The following is an 18037-nucleotide window of genomic DNA, read 5'->3' on the forward strand; positions in this document are numbered from 1 at the left end:
TCAATCGGCTTCAGTTAGCAGTAGTAGCGAAGGAATCACTCGATCGGGTTCAGTTAACAACCATCGATCGATCGCTCGGGTTTAGTAACACGTAGCCTGCAGTGCAGTCGCTCAGGTTCAGTTAGAGCCCAACGCCTTGCTCGGGTTCATTTAGAGCCAACACCTCGCACACACGCGCGTACGTGTATGAGAGAAACATGCATCGCTCGGCCCCCGACCTCCCACCGTAACCGGGAACTCCCCGAATTTTTCCTCGCCCTCGCTTCTACCACGGTTTTTCCGTCATGGACGGCCCAAAGAATGTCATGCAGCTGCGTCTCCAGCCCGCCCAGGATGAAAAGCCCATTTTCTGTCATGATTTTTTGTCATAGAAGTAGGAGCCCATCACATCTATGATGATATCGGGTTTTGTCACAATTATTGTCATAGAAGTGTCATATGTATGACAGAAAAAAATTCGTTCGGCCTAAAATTTCACGGATGTGTCTTTTTTTGTAGTGCATAGACATGAGTTGTCATTTGATTAATGGGATCACATCATTAGGAGAATGATGTGATTGACTTGACCCATTCCGTTAGCTTAGCACTTGATCGTTTAGTATGTTGCTATTGCTTTCTTCATGACTTATACATGTTCCTATGACTATGAGATTATGCAACTCCCGTTTACCAGAGGAACACTTTGTGTGCTACCAAACATCACAACGTAACTGGGTGATTATAAAGGTGCTCTACAGGTGTCTCCGAAGGTACTTGTTGAGTTGGCGTATTTCGAGAATAGGATTTGTCACTCCGATTGTCGGAGAGGTATCTCTGGGCCCACTCGGTAATGCACATCACTATAAGCCTTGCAAGCATTGTAACTAATGAGTTAGTTGCGAAATGATGTATTGTGGAACGAGTAAAGAGACTTGCCGGTAATGATATTGAACTAGGTATTGAGATACCGACGATCGAATCTCGGGCAAGTAACATACCTATGACAAAGGGAACAACGTATGTTATGCGGTTCGACCGATAAAGATCTTTGTAGAATATGTAGGAGCCAATATGGGCATCCAGGTTCCGCTATTGGTTATTTACCAGAGAAATGTCTTGGTCATGTCTACATAGTTCTCGAACCCGTAGGGTCCGCACGCTTAACCTTTGTTGATGATATAGTATTTATGAGTTATGTATGTTGGTAACCGGATGTTGTTCGGAGTACCGGATAAGATCACGGACATGACGAGGAACTCCGGAATGGTCCGTAGATAAAGTTTGATATATGGGATAATAGTGTTTGGTCTCCGGAAGGGTTCCGGAATTCACTGGAAGGGGTTCCGAATGTTTCCCGAAATGTTTGGGTACGAGAACACTTTATTTGGGCCAAAGGGGAAAGCCCACAAGGTTTTTGGAAAGTGCAAAAGGAAGTTTTGCGGAGTCCAGGGGCAGACGCCAGGGTCCCTGGCGTCTGGCCCTGGAGTCCGAGAAGGACTCTTGCCTTTCGGGTGAAACCGACTTTGTGGAGGCTTTTACTCCAAGTTTCGACCCCAAGGCTCAACATATAAATAGAGGGGTCGGTCTACCACCCAAGACAGATCAAGAAACACCAAGCCGTGTGCCGGCTACCCCGTCCCCTCTAGTTTATCCCCCGTCATAGTTTTCGTGGTGCTTAGCTGAAGCCCTACGGAGATTGTTCTTCACCAACACCGTCACCACGCCGTTGTGCTGCCGGAACTCATCTACTACTTCGCCCCTCTTGCTGGATCGAGAAGGCGAGGACGTCATCGAGCTGAATGTGTGCTGAACGCGGAGGTGTCGTACGTTCGGTACTTGATCGGGACGGATCGTGAAGGTGTACGACTACATCAACTGCGTTGATAAACGCTTCCTCTTACGGTCTACGAGAGTACGTAGACAACACTCCCCCCTCTCATTGCTATGCATCACCATGATCCTGCGTGTGCGTAGGAATTTTTTTGAAATTACTACGTTCGCCAACAGTGGCATCAGAGCCAAGTTTTATGCGTAGATGTAATATGCACGAATAGAACACAAGTGAGTTGTGCGCGATACAGGTCATACTGCTTACCAGCATGTCATACTTTGGTTCGGCGGTATTGTTGGATGAAGCGTCCCAGACCGACATTACGTGTACGCTTATGCGAGATTGGTTCTACTGACGTGCTTTGCACAAAGGTGGCTGGCGGGTGTCAGTTTCTCCAACTTTAGTTGAACCAAGTGTGGCTACGCCCGGTCCTTGCGAAGGTTAAAACAACACTAACTTAACGAACTATCGTTGTGGTTTTGATGCGTAGGTAAGAACAGTTCTTGCTCAGCCCGTAGCAGCCACGTAAAACTTGCAACAACAAAGTAGAGGACGTCCAACTTGTTTTTGCAGGGCATGTTGTGATGTGATATGGTCAAGACATGATGCTATATTTATTGTATGAGATGATCATGTTTTGTAACGGAGTTATCGGCAACTGGCAGGAGCCATATGGTTGTCGCTTTATTGTATGCAATGCAATCGCCTCTAATTGTTTTACTTTATCACTAAGCGGTAGCGATAGTCGTAGAAGCAATAGTTGGCGAGACGACAACGATGCTACGATGGAGATCAAGGAGTCGCATCGATGACGATGGTGATCATGACGGTGCTTCGGAGATGGAGATCACAAGCACAAGATGATGATGGCCATATCATATCACTTATATTGATTGCATGTGATGTTTATCCTTTATGCATCTTATTTTGCTTTGATTGACAGTAGCATTATAAGATGATCTCTCACTAAATTTCAAGATAAAAGTGTTCTCCCTGAGTATGCACCATTTGCAAAGTTCGTCGTGCCGAGACACCAGGTGATGATCGGGTGTGATAAGCTCTACGTCCATCTACAACGGGTGCAAGATAGTTTTGCACACGCGTGATACTCAGGTTAAACTTGATGAGCCTAGCATATGCAGATATGGCCTCGGAACACTAGAGACCGAAAGGTCGAGCGTGAATCATATAGTAGATATGATCAACATAGTGATGTTCACCATTGAAAACAGCTCCATCTCACGTGATGATCGGACATGGTTTAGTTGATATGGATCACGTGATCACTTAGATGATTAGAGGGATGTCTATCTAAGTGGGAGTTCTTAAGTAATATGATTAATTGAACTTTAATTTATCATGAACTTAGTCCTAGTAGTATTAGCATATCTATGTCGTAGATCAATAGCTCGCGTTTAGCTCCTCTGTTTTATTTTTGATATGTTCCTAGAGAAAAACTAAGTTGAAAGATGTTAGTAGCAATGATGCAGATTGGATCCGTGATATGAGGATTATCCTCATTGCTGCACAGAAGAATTATGTCCTTGATGCACCGCTAGGTGACAGACCTATTGCAGGAGCAGATGCAGACGTTATGAATGTTTGGCTAGCTCAATATGATGACTACTTGATAGTTTAGTGCACCATGCTTAACAGCTTAGAATCGGGACTTCAAAGACGTTTTGAACGTCATGGATCATATGAGATGTTCCAGGAGTTGAAGTTAATATTTCAAGCAAATACCCGAGTTTAGAGATATGAAGTCTCCAACAAGTTCCATAGCTAAAATATGGAGGAGAATAGCTCAAGCAGTGAGCATGTGCTCAGATTGTCTGGGTACTACAATCGCTTGAATCAAGTGGGAGTTAATCTTCCAGATAAAATAGTGATTGACAGAATTCTCTAGTCACCATCACCAAGTTAGTAGAACTTCGTGATGAACTATAGTATGCAAGGGATGACGAAAATGAATCCCGAGCTTTTCATAATGATGAAATCGATGAAGGTAGAAATCAAGAAAGAGCATCAAGTGTTGATGATTAACAACACCACTAGTTTCAAGAAAAGGGCAAAGGGAAAGAAAGGGAACTTCAAAGAAGAATTGCAAGCAAGTTGCTGCTCCCATGAAGAAGCCCAAAGCTAGACCCGAGCCTGGAACTGAGTGCTACTACTGCAAAGGACATGGTCACGGGAAGTGGAACTGCCCTAGATACTTGGCGGGTAAGAAGGATGGCATAGTGAACAAACGTATATTTGATATACATGTTATTGATGTGTACTTTACTAGTGTTTATAACAAACCCCTCGGTATTTGATACTGGTTCAGTTGCTAAGATTAGTAACTCTAAATGGGAGTTGCAGAATGAACAAAAACTAGTTAAGGGTGAAGTGACGATGTGTGTTGGAAATAGTTCCAAGAATGATATGATCATCATCGCAAACTCCCTATACTTTCGGGATTAGTGTTGAACCTAAATAAATGTTATTTTGTGTTTGTGTTGAGCATGAATATGATTTGATCATGTTTATTGCAATACTATTATTCATTTAAGTTAGAGAGAATAATTGTTGTTCTGTTTACAAGAATAAAACCTTCTATGGTTATACACCCAATGAAATTGGTTTGTTGGATCTCGATCGTAGTGATACACATATTCGTAATATTGAAGCCAAAAGATGCAAAGTTAATAATGATAGTGCAACTTATTTGTGGCACTGCCGTTTGGGTCATATTGGTGTCAAGCGCATGAAGAAACTCCATGCTGATGGGCTTTTGGAATCACTTGATTATGAATCAGTTGATGCTTGCGAATCATGACTCATGGGCAAGATGACTAAGACTCCGTTCTCCGGAACAATGGAGTGAGCAACAAACTTGTTGGAAATAATACATACTGACGTATGCAGTCCGATGAGTGTTGAGGCTCGCAGCGGGTATCGTTATTTTCTGACCTTCACAGATGATTTGAGCAGATATGGGTATATCTACTTGAAGAAACATAAGTCTGAAACATTTGAAAAGTTCAAAGAATTTCAGAGTGAAGTGGAAAATCATCGTAACAAGAAAATAAAGTTTCTACGATCTGATCGTGGAGGAGAATATTTGAGTTACGAGTTTGGTCTTCATTTGAAACAATGCGAAATAGTTTCGCAACTCACGCCACCTAGAACACCACAACATAATGGTGTGCCCGAACATCGTAACCGTACTTTATTAGATATGGTGCAATCTATGATGTCTCTTACCGATTTACCACTATCGTTTTGGGGTTATGCATTAGAGACAGTTGCATTCACGTTAAATAGGGCACCATCTAAATCCGTTGAGACGACACCATATGAACTGTGGTTTGGCAAGAAACCAAAGTTGTCGTTTCTTAAAGTTTGGGGTTGTGATGCTTATGTGAAGAAGTTTCATCCTGATAAGCTCAAACCCAAATCAAAGAAATGTGTCTTCATAGGATACCCAAAGGAGACAGTTGGGTACACCTTCTATCATAGATCCGAAGGCAAGACATTCGTTGCTAAGAATGGATCCTTTCTAGAGAAGGAGTTTCTCTTGAAAGAAGTGAGTGGGAGGAAAGTAGAACTCGATGAGGTAACTGTACCTGCTCCCTTATTGGAAAGCAGTTCATCACAGAAATTTGTTCCTGTGACTCCTACACCAATTAGTGAGGAAGATAATGATGTTGATCATGAAACTTCAGATCAAGTTAGTACCGAACCTCGTAGGTCAACCAGAGTGAGATCCGCACCAGAGTGGTACGGTAATCCTGTTCTGGAGGTCATGTTACTTGACCAAGGAGAACCTACGAACTATGAGGAAGCGATGATGAGCCCGGATTCCGCGAAATGGCTTGAGGCCATGAAATTTGAGATGGGATCCATGTATGAGAACAAAGTGTGGACTTTGGTTGACTTGCCCGATGATTGGCAAGCCATAGAAAATAAATGGACCTTCAAGAGGAATACGGACACTGATAGTAGTGTTACTATCTACAAAGCTAGACTTGTCGAAAATGGTTTTGACAAAGCTCAAGGTGTTGAATACGATGAGATTTTATCACTCGTAGCGATGCTTAAGTCTGTCCGAATCATGTTAGCAAATTGCCACATTTTATGAAATCTGGCAAATGGATGTCAAAACTACATTCCTTAATGGATTTCTTAAGAAGAGTTGTATATGATGCAACCAGAAGGTTTTGTCAATCCTAAAGGTGCTAACAAAATGTACAAGCTCCAGCGATCCATCTATGGACTGGTGCAAGCATCTCAGAGTTGGAATATACGCTTTGATGAGTTGATCAAAGCATATAGTTTTATACAGACTTGTGGTGAAGCCTGTATTTACAAGAAAGTGAGTGGGAGCACTACAACATTTCTGATGAATATATGTGAATGACATATTGTTGATCGGAAATAATGTAGAATTTTTTTGGAAAGCATAAAGGAGTGTTTGAAAGGAGTTTTTCAAAGAAAGACCTCGGTGAAGCTGCTTACATGTTGAGCATCAAGATCTATAGAGATAGATCAAGACGCTTGATAAGTTTTTTCAATGAGTACATACCTTGACAAGTTTTGAAGTAGTTCAAAATGGAACAGTCAAAGAAGGAGTTCTTGACTGTGTTGCAAGGTGTGAAATTGAGTCAGACTCAAAGCCCGACCACGACAGAAGATAGAAAGAGAATGAAAGTCAATCCTTATGCCTCAACCATAGTTTCTATAAAGTATGCCATGTTGTGTACCAGATCTATTGTATACCCTACACTGAGTTTAGCAAGGGAGTACAATAGTGATCTAGGAGTAGATCACTGGATAGCGGTCAAAATTATCCTTATTGGAATAAGGATATGTTTCTCGATTATGGAGGTGACAAAAGGTTTGTCGTAAAGGGTTACATCGATGCAAATTTTAACACTGATCCAGATGACTCTAAGTCTCAATCTGGATACATTTTGAAAGTGGGAGCAATTATCTAGAGTAGCTCCGTGTAGAGCATTGTTGACATAGAAATTTGCAGAACACATACGGATCTGAATGTGGCAGACCCGTAGACTAAACTTCTCTCACAAGCAAAACATGATCACACCTTAGTACTCTTTGGGTGTTAATCACATAGAGATGTGAAATAGATTATTGACTCTAGTAAACCCTTTGGGTGTTGGTCACATGACGATGTGAACTATGGGTGTTAATCACATGGTGATGTGAACTATTGGTGTTAAATCACATGGCGGTGTGAACTAGATTATTGACTCTAGTGCAAGTAGGAGACTGAAGGAAATATGCCCTAGAGGCAATAATAAAGTTATTATTTATTTCCTTATTTCATGATAAATGTTTATTATTCATGCTAGAATTGTATTAACCGGAAACATAATACATGTGTGAATACATAGACAAACATAGTGTCACTAGTATGCCTCTACTTGACTAGCTCATTAATCAAAGATGGTTAAGTTTCCTAACCATAGACATGAGTTGTCATTTGATTAACGGGATCACATCATTAGGAGAATGATGTGATTGACTTGACCCATTCCATTAGCTTAGCACTTGATCGTTTAGTATGTTGCTATTGCTTTCTTCATGACTTATACATGTTCCTAAGATTATGAGATTATGCAACTCCCGTTTACCGGAGGAACACTTTGTGTGCTACCAAACGTCACAACGTAACTGGGTGATTATAAAGGTGCTCTATAGGTGTCTCCGAAGGTACTTGTTGAGTTGGCGTATTTCGAGATTAGGATTTGTCACTCCAATTGTCGGAGAGGTATCTCTAGGCCCACCTGGTAATGCACATCACTATAAGCCTGGCAAGCATTGTAACTAATGAGTTAGTTGCAGAATGATGTATTGCGGAATGAGTAAAGAGACTTGCCGGTAACGAGATTGAACTAGGTATTGAGATACCGACGATCGAATCTCGCGCAAGTAACATACCGATGACAAAGGGAACAACGTATGTTGTTATGCGGTTCGATCGATAAAGATCTTCGTAGAATATGTAGGAGCCAATATGGGCATCTAGGTTCTGCTATTGGTTATTGACCAGAGAAATGTCTTGGTCATGTCTACATAGTTCTCGAACCCGTAGGGTCCGCACGCTTAACGTTCGGTGACGATATAGTATTTATGAGTTATGTATGTTGGTAACCAATTGTTGTTCGGAGTTCCGGATAAGATCATGGACATGACGAGGAACTCTGGAATGGTCCAGAGATAAAGTTTGATATATGTGATAATAGTGTTTGGTCTCCGGAAGGGTTCCGGAATTCACCGGAAGGGGTTCCGGATATTTCCCGAAATGTTTGGGTACGAGAACACTTTATTTGGGCCAAAGGGGAAAGCCCACAAGGTTTTTGAAAGCGGAAAAGGAAGTTTTGCCGAGTCCAGGGGCCAGACGCCAGGGTCCCTGGCGTCTGGCCCTGGAGTCCGAGAAGGACTCTTGCCTTTCGGGTGAAACCTACTTTGTGGAGGCTTTTACTCCAAGTTTCGACCCCAAGGCTCAACATAAAAATAGAGGGGTGGGGCTAGTGATGTCTACTACACAACCTACTTCTTGTAGATGTTGTTGGGCCTCCAAGTGCAGAGGTTTGTAGGATAGTAGCAAATTTCCCTCAAGTGGATGACCTAAGGTTTATCAATCCGTAGGAGGCGTAGGATGAAGATGGTCTCTCTCAAGCAACCCTGCAACCAAATAACAAAGAGTCTCTTGTGTCCCCAACACACCCAATACAATGGTAAATTGTATAGGTGCACTAGTTCGGTGAAGAGATGGTGATACAAGTGGTATATGGATAGTAGATAATGGTTTTTGTAATCTGAAAATATAAAAACAACAAGGTAACTAATGATAAAAGTGAGCGTAAACGGTATTGCAATGTGTTGAAACAAGGCCTAGGGTTCATACGTTCGGTAGTGTAAGTTCCTTCAACAATACTAACATAATTGGATCACATAACTATCCCTCAACATGCAAGAAAGAGTCACTCCAAAGTCACTAATAGCGGAGAACAAACAAAGAGATTGTGGTAGGGTACGAAACCACCTCAAAGTTATTCTTTCCAATCAATCCGTTGGGCTATTCCTATAAGTGTCACAAACAGCCCTAGACTTCGTACTAGAATAACACCTTAAGACACAAATCAACCAAAACCCTAATGTCACCAAGATACTCCAATGTCACCTCAAGTATCCGTGGGTATGATTATGCGATATGCATCACACAATCTCAGATTCATCTATTCAACCAACACAAAGGACCTCAAAGAGTGCCTCGAAGTTTCTACCGGAGAATCACGACGAAAATGTGTGCCAACCCCTATGCATAGGTTCATGGGCGGAACCCGCAAGTTGGTCACCAAAACATACATCAAGTGAATCACGTGATATCCCATTGTCACCACAGATATCCACGACAAGACATGCATCAAGTGTTCTCAAATCTTTAAAGACTCAATCCGATAAGATAACTTCAAAGGGGAAACTCAATTCATTACAAGAGAGTAGAGGGGGGAAGAAACATCATAGGATCCAAATATAATAGCAAAGCTCACGATACATCAAGATCGTATCATCTCAAGAACTCGAGAGAGACAGAGATCAAACACATAGCTACTGGTACATACCCTCAGCCCCGAGGGAGAACTACTCCCTCCTCGTCATGGAGAGCACCGGGATGATGAAGATGGCCACCGGAGAGGGATTTCCCCCTCCTGCAGGGTGCCAGAACGGGTCTAGATTGGCTTTTGGTGGCTACGGAGGCTTCTGGAGGCGGAACTCCCGATCTATTGTGCACCTGGAAGTTTTACGATATGTAGGTATATATGGGTACAAGGGGTACGTCGGTGGACCGAAGGGGGGACCACAAGGTAGGGGGCGCGCCCCAGGGGGGTGGGCGCGCCCCAGGGGGGTGGGCGCGCCCCCTACCCTTGTGAGCACCTCCTTCATCTTCTGACGTAGGGTCCAAGTCTATCTGGTAGGTTTCCTTCCAAAAATAACTTCTCCAGTTGATTTCGTTCCGTTTTGACTCCGTTTGATATTCCTTTTCCTCGAAACACTTAAATAGGCATAAAACAGCAAATTTGGGCTGGGCCTCCGGTTAATAGGTTAGTCCCCAAAAAATATAAAATTGGAAAATAAAGCCCAATATTGCCCAAAACAGTAGATAATATAGCATGGAGCAATCAAAAATTATAGATATGTTGGAGACGTATTAAGCATCCCCAAGCTTAATTCCTGCTCGTCCTCGAGTAGGTAAATGATCAAAACAGAATTTTTGATGCGGGGTGCTACTTGGCATAATTTCAATGTAATTCTTCTTAATTGTTGCATGGATATTCAGATCCATAAGATTCAAGACAAAAGTTCATATTGACATAAAAATAATAATACTTCAAGCATACCAACTAAGCAATTATGTCTTCTCAAAATAACATGGCCAAAGAAAGCTATCCCTACAAAATCATATAGTCTGGCTATGCTCTATCTTCACCACACAAAATATTTAAATCATGCACAACCCCGATGACAAGCCAAGCAATTGTATCATACTTTTGATGTTCTCAAACTTTTTCAATCTTCACGCAATACATGAGCGTGAGCCATGGACATAGCACTATAGGTGGAATAGAATGGTGGTTGTGGAGAAGACAAAAAGGGAGAAGATAGTCTCACATCGACTAGGCGTATCAACGGGCTATGGAGATGCCCATCAATAGATATCAATGTGAGTGAGTAGGGATTGCCATGCAACGGATGCACTAGAGCTATAAGTGTATGAAAGCTCGACAAAAGAAACTAGTGGGTGTGCATCCAACTTGCTTGCTCACGAAGACCTAAGGCATTTTGAGGAAGCCCATCATTGGAATATACAAGCCAAGTTCTATAATGTAAAATTCCCACTAGTATATGAAAGTGACAACATAGGAGACTATCTATCATGAAGATCATGGTGCTACTTTGAAGCACAAGTGTGGTAAAAGGATAGTAGCATTGTACCTTCTCTCTTTTTCTATCATTTTTTTTATTTTTTTATTTGGGCCTTTTCTCTTTTTTATGGCTCTTTTCTTTCTCCTTTTTTTGATTTGGGCTTCTTTGGCCTCTTTTATTTATTTTTCATCCGGAGTCTCATCCCGACTTGTGGGGGAATCATAGTCTCCATCATCCTTTCCTCGCCGGGACAATGCTCTAATAATGATGATCGTCACACTTTTATTTACTTATAACTCAAGAATTACAACTCGATACTTAGAACAAGATATGACTCCGTATGAATGCCTCCGGCGGTGTACCGGGATGTGCAATGATGCATGAGTGACATGTATGAATAATTATGAATGGTGGCTTTGCCACAAATACGATGTCAACTACATGATCATTCAAAGCAATATGACAATGATGAAGCGTGTCATAATAAACAGAACGGTGGAAAGTTGCATGGCAATATATCTCGGAATGGATATGGAAATGCCATAATAGGTAGGTATGGTGGCTGTTTTGAGGAAGGTAAATGGTGGGTTTATGGTACCGGCGAAAGGTGCGCGATACTAGAGAGGCTAGCAAGGGTGGAAGGGTGAGAGTGCGTATAATCCATGGACTCAACATTAGTCATAAAGAACTCATATACTTATTGCAAAAATCTACAAGTTATCAAAGCAAAGTATTACGCGCATGCTCCTAGGGGGATAGATTGGTAGGAAAAGACCATCGCTCGTCCCCGACTGCCACTCATAAGGAAGACAATCAATAAATCATGCTCCGACTTCATCACATAATGGTTCACCATACGTGCATGCTACGGGAATCAAAAACTTCAACACAAGTATTTATCAAATTCACAACTACTCAACTAGCATGACTCTAATATTACCATCCTCATATCTCAAAACAATCATCAAGTATCAAACTTTTCATAGTATTCAACACACTCATAAGAGAATTTTATTATTCTTGAATACCTAGCATATTAAGATTTTAAGCAAATTACCATGCTATTTAAGACTATCAAAATAATCTAAGTGAAGCATGAGAGTTCATCTATTTCTTCAAAATAAAACTACCACCATGCTCTAAAGGATATAAGTGAAGCACTAGAGCAAATGACAAACTACTCCGAAAGATATAAGTGAAGATCAATGAGTAGTCTAATAATTATGCAACTATATGAAGACTCTGTAACATTTAAGAATTTCATATCTTGGTATTTTATTCAAACAACAAGCAAAAATAAATAAAATGACATCTAAGAATAGCAATCATCATGTGAAGAAGCAAAAACTTAGGATCAACCGGTACTAACCGATAGTTGTTGAAGAAGAAAGGTGGGATGCCAACCGGGGCATCCCCAAGCTTAGATGCTTGAGACTTCTTGAAATATTATCTTGGGGTGCCTTGGGCATCCCCAAGCTTGAGCTTTTGTGTCTCCTTAATTTCTCTCATATCATGGTCTCCCTAAACCTCAAAAGCTTCATCCACACAAAACTCAACAAGGACTCGTGAGATAAGTTAGTATAAACCATTGCAAAAACCTTATCATACTCTACTGTAGCAAATCACTAAAATTATTATTCAACATTGCATACTAAATTCCTCTGCATATTTAATAGTCCTATCCTCAAATAGAATCATTAAAGAAGCAAACATATGCAAACAATGCAAACATAACAGCAATCTGCCTAAACAGGATAGTCTGTAAAGAATGCTGAAACATCCATAGTTCCCTAGCTCCAAAAATTATGAAAGGAAATTCCCACTGTAGTAAATTTATCACAGCTTAATATGCAAAAGGTTTCAACATTTTATCACATTCTGACTTTTCTAGGGAATTATTGCAACAACGGTAAACTTTCTGTTTTCAAACAGCAACATGTATACTTGTAACATAGGCATAGTAAAGGCTATCAATGCCACTTTTATTGAAATAAAAGGTGCAAAACATTGTTCTAAATAACAGAAAGCAAATCCTAACAAAATAAATTGACGCTCCAAGCAAAACACATATCATGTGGTGAATAAAAATATAGCTCCAAGTAAAGTTACCGATGAACGAAGACGAAAGAGGGGATGCCTTCCGGGGCATCCCCAAGCTTAGGCTCTTGGCTATCCTTGAATATTACCTTGGGGTGCCTTGGGCATCCCCAAGCTTAGTCCCTTGCCACTCCTTATTCCATAGTCCATCGAATCCTTACCCAAAACTTGAAAACTTCACAACACAAAACTTAACAGAAAACTCGTAAGCTCCATTAGTATAAGAAGATAAATCACCACTTCAAGGTACTGTAATGAACTCAGTATTTATTTATATTGGTGTTAAACCTACTGTATTCCAACTTCTCTATGGTTTATAAACTATTTTACTAGCCATAGATTCATCAAAATAAGTAAACAACACATGAAAAACAGAATCTGTCAAAAACAGAACAGTCTGTAGTAATCTGGATCAAATGTATACTTATGGAACTCATAAAATTCTCAAATAAATTGCTGGACCTGAGGAATTTATCTATTAATAATCTGCAAAAATAATTAACTAAATAGCACTCTCCAAATAAAAATGGCATCAGTTCTCGTGAGCACTAAAGTTTCTGTTTTTACAGCATGATCAACAAGACTTTCCCCAAGTCTTCCCAAAGGTTCTACTTGGCACAAACACTAATTAAACAACTAAAACCACATCTAAACAGAGGATATATGAATTATTTATTACTAAGCAGGAACAAAAAGCAAGGAATAAAAATAAAATTGGGTTGCCTCCCAACAAGCGCTATCGTTTAAAGCCCCTAGCTAGGTATGATGATTTCAATTATGCTCACATAAAGGATAAGAATTGTAACATAAAAAGAGCATCATGAAGAATATGACTAGAACATTTAAGTCCAACCCACTTCCTATGCATAGGGATTTTGTGAGCAAACAACTTATGGGAACAATAATCAACTAGCATAGGAAGGCAAAACAAGCATAACTTCAAGATTTTCAACACATAGAGAGGAAACTTGATATTATTGCAATTCCTACAAGCATATATTCCTCCCTCATAATAATTTTCAGTAGCATCATGAATGAATTCAACAATATAACCAGCACATAAAAGCATTATTTTCATGATCTACTTGCATAGAAAATTTACTACTCTCCACATAAGCAAAATTCTTCTCATTCGGAATAGTGGGAGTATCATAAGAGAGTTGAATACTATAAATTGTTTCCACGTTAAAGAAGTAATGTTCAGAGAAAGGGTACTCATAATCATGACAAGTTTTATAAATATAATCATCACTACTCTTTATAGCATAAGTTTTATCACAATAATCATCATAAGTAGCAACTTTGCTCTCATCATAATTGATTGAAACCTCTTCCAAGATAGTGGATACATTGCTAAATAAAGTCATGACCTCTCCAAATCCACTTTCATAAATATAATCATCGTATGTAGAAGGCATGCTATCATCATAACAACTTTGCATATCAAAACTTGAGAGGCTAAAAATATCATCACTATTAAACATAGCATCCCCAAGCTTGGGACAAACATTAATTGTAGCAAATATATTCTCAAATATGTCATCCTCATCAAACATAGCTTCCCCAAGCTTGGGCCTTTTCATATCATAAGCATAATCACTCTCATCATTAATAGTATAGATAGCACTGAGGGAGTCCTGGATTAGGGGATGTCCGGATGGCCGGACTATACCTTCAGCCGGACTCCTGGACTATGAAGATACAAGATTGAAGACTTTGTCCCGTGTCCGGAAGGAACTTTCCTTGGCGTGGAAGGCAAGCTTGGCGATACGGATATGTAGATCTCCTACCATTATAACCGACTTTGTGTAACCCTAACCCTCTCCGGTGTCTATATAAACCGGAGGGTTTTAGTCCGTAGGACAACATACAAAACAACAATCATACCATAGGCTAGCTTCTAGGGTTTAGCCTCTCCGATCTCGTGGTAGATCTACTCTTGTACTACCCATATCATCAATATTAATCAAGCAGGACGTAGGGTTTTACCTCCATCAAGAGGGCCCGAACCTGGGTAAAACTTCATGTCCCTTGCCTCCTGTTACCATCCGGCCTAGACGCACAGTTCAGGACCCCCTACCCTGAAGGAAATATGCCCTAGAGGCAATAATAAAGTTATTTTTTATTTCCTCATATCATGATAAATGTTTATTATCATGCTAGAATTGTATTAACCGGAAACATGATACATGTGTGAATACATAGACAAACATATAGTCACTAGTATGCCTCTACTTGACTAGCTCATTAATCAAAGATGGTTATGTTTCCTAACCATTGACATGTGTTGTCATTTGATTAATGGGATCACATCATTAGGAGAATGAGGTGATTGACATGACCCATCTCGTTAGCTTAGCACTTGATCGTTTAGTATTCTGCTATTGCTTCCTTCATGACTTATACATGTTCCTGTAACTATGAGAATTGTGTAACTCCCGTTTACCGGAGGAACACTTTGGGTACTACCAAACGTCACAACGTAACTGGGTGATTATAAAGGAGTACTACAGGTGTCTCCGAAGGTACATGTTGAGTTAGCATAATTCGAGATTAGGTTTTGTCACTCCGATTGTTGGAGAGGTATCTCTGGGCCCTCTCGGCAATACTCATCACCTAAGCCTTGCAAGCATGTAACTAATGAGTTAGTTATAAGATGAAGTATTACAGAACGAGTAAAGAGACTTGTCGATAACGAGATTGAACTAGGTATTGGATACCGACGATCGAATCTCGGACAAGTAACATACCGATGACAAAGGGAACAACGTATGTTGTTATGCGGTTTGACCGATAAAGATCTTCGTAGAATATGTGGGAACCAATATGGGCATCCAGGTCCCGCTATTGGTTATTGACCAGAGATGTGTCTCAGTCATGTCTACATCGTTCTCGAACCGTAGGGTCCGCACGCTTAAGGTTTCGATGATAGTTATATTATGAGTTTATGTATTTTGATGTACCGAAGGTTGTTCGGAGTCCCGGATATGATTACGGACATGACGAGGAGTCTCGAAATGGTCGAGACATAAAGATTGATATATTGGACGGATATATTTGGACACCGGAAAGGTTCCGGAGAAGTTTGGAGCCCCGGGAGGTTACCGGAACCCCCCGGGAGGTATATGGGCCTTATTGGGCCCATGTAGGAGGAAGAGAGAAGGAGCAAGGGAAGGGGGCGCGCCCCCCCAAGCCCAATCCGAATTGGGGAGGGGGGCCGGCCCCCCCTTTCCTTTCTCCTTCCCCCTCTTCCTATTACTACTACTAGTACTACTTCCTAATACTAGTACTCTTTCCTTCCCCATCCAAATAAGATAAGGAAAAGAGAGGGAAACCTACTTGGAGTAGGTTTCCCCCTCCTCATGGCGTGCCCCCCTAGGGCCGGCCACCTCCTCCTTCCCTCCTTTATATACGGGGGTAGGGGGGCACCCTAGAACACACAAGTTGATCATTGATCGTTCCTTAGCCGTGTGCGGTGCCCCCCTCCACGATATTACACCTCGGTCATATTGTAGCGGTGCTTAGGCGAAGCCCTGCAACAGGAGAACATCAAGATCGTCACCACGCCGTCGTGCTGACGGAACTCCCCCTCGGCGCCTCTGCTGGATCGGAGATCGAGGGTGCGTCATCGAGCTGTACGCGTGTCAAGAACTCGGAGGTGCCGGAGTAACGGTACTTGGATCGGTTGAACCGGAGGACGTACGACTACTTCCTCTACGTTGCATCAATGCTTCCGCTTCGGTCTACGAGGGTACGTAGACAACACTCTCCCCTCGTTGCTATATCATCACCATGATCTTGCGTGTGCGTAGGAATTTTTTTGAAATTACTACGTTCCCCGACAGTGGCATCCGAGCCTAGGTTTTATGCGTTGATGTTATATGCACGAGTAGAACACAAGTGAGTTGTGGACGATATAAGTCATACTGCCTACCAGCATGTCATACTTTGGTTCAGCGGTATTGTGAGATGAAGCGGCCCGGACCGACATTACGCGTACGCTTACGCGAGACTGGTTCCACCGTTATGAGCACTCGTGCTTAAAGGTGGCTGGCGGGTGTCTGTCTCTCTCACTTTAGTTGAACCGAGTGTGGCTACGCCCGGTCCTTGTGAAGGTTAAAACGGAGTCTATTTGACAAACTATCGTTGTGGTTTTGATGCGTAGGTGAGATTGGTTCTTGCTTAAGCCCGTAGCAGCCACGTAAAATTTGCAACAACAAAGTAGAGGACGTCTAACTTGTTTTTGCAGGGCATGTTGTGATGTGATATGGCCAAGACATGATGCTATATTTTATTGTATGAGATGATCATGTTTTGTAACCGAAGTTATCGGCAACTGGCAGGAGCCATATGGTTGTCGCTTTATTGTATGAAATGCAAACGCCCTGTAATTGCTTTACTTTATCACTAAGCGGTAGCGATAGTCGTAGAAGCAATAGATGGCATAACGACAATGATGCTACGATGGAGATCAAGGTGTCGCGCCGGTGACGATGGTGATCACGACTGTGCTTCGAAGATGGAGATCACAAGCACAAGATGATGATGGCCATATCATATCACTTATATTGATTGCATGTGATGTTTATCCTTTATGCATCTTATCTTGCTTTGATTGACGGTAGCATTTTAAGATGATCTCTCACTAATTATCAAGAAGTGTTCTCCCTGAGTATGCACCGTTGCGAAAGTTCTTCGTGTTGAGACACCACGTGATGATCGGGTGTGATAGGCTCTACGTTCAAATACAACGGGTGCAAAACAGTTGCACACGCGGAATACTCAGGTTATACTTGACGAGCCTAGCATATACAGATATGGCCTCGGAACACGGGGACCGAAAGGTCGAGCGTGAATCATATAGTAGATATGATCAACATAGAGATGTTCACCATTGAAACTACTCCATCTCACGTGATGATCGAACATGGTTTAGTTGATTTGGATCACGTAATCACTTAGATGACTAGAGAGATGTCTGTCTAAGTGGGAGTTCTTTAATAATATGATTAATTGAACTTAAATTTATCATGAACTTAGTAACTGATAGTATTTTGCTTGTCTATGTTTGTTTGTAGATAGATGGCTCGTGTTCTTGTTCCGTTGAATTTTAATGCGTTCCTAGAGAAAGCTAAGTTGAAAGATGATGGTAGCAATTACACGGACTGGGTCCGTAACCTGAGGATTATCCTC

Source organism: Triticum dicoccoides, chromosome 2A, assembly GCF_002162155.2.
Source record: "Triticum dicoccoides isolate Atlit2015 ecotype Zavitan chromosome 2A, WEW_v2.0, whole genome shotgun sequence".
Classification (NCBI taxonomy): Eukaryota; Viridiplantae; Streptophyta; class Magnoliopsida; order Poales; family Poaceae; genus Triticum; species Triticum dicoccoides.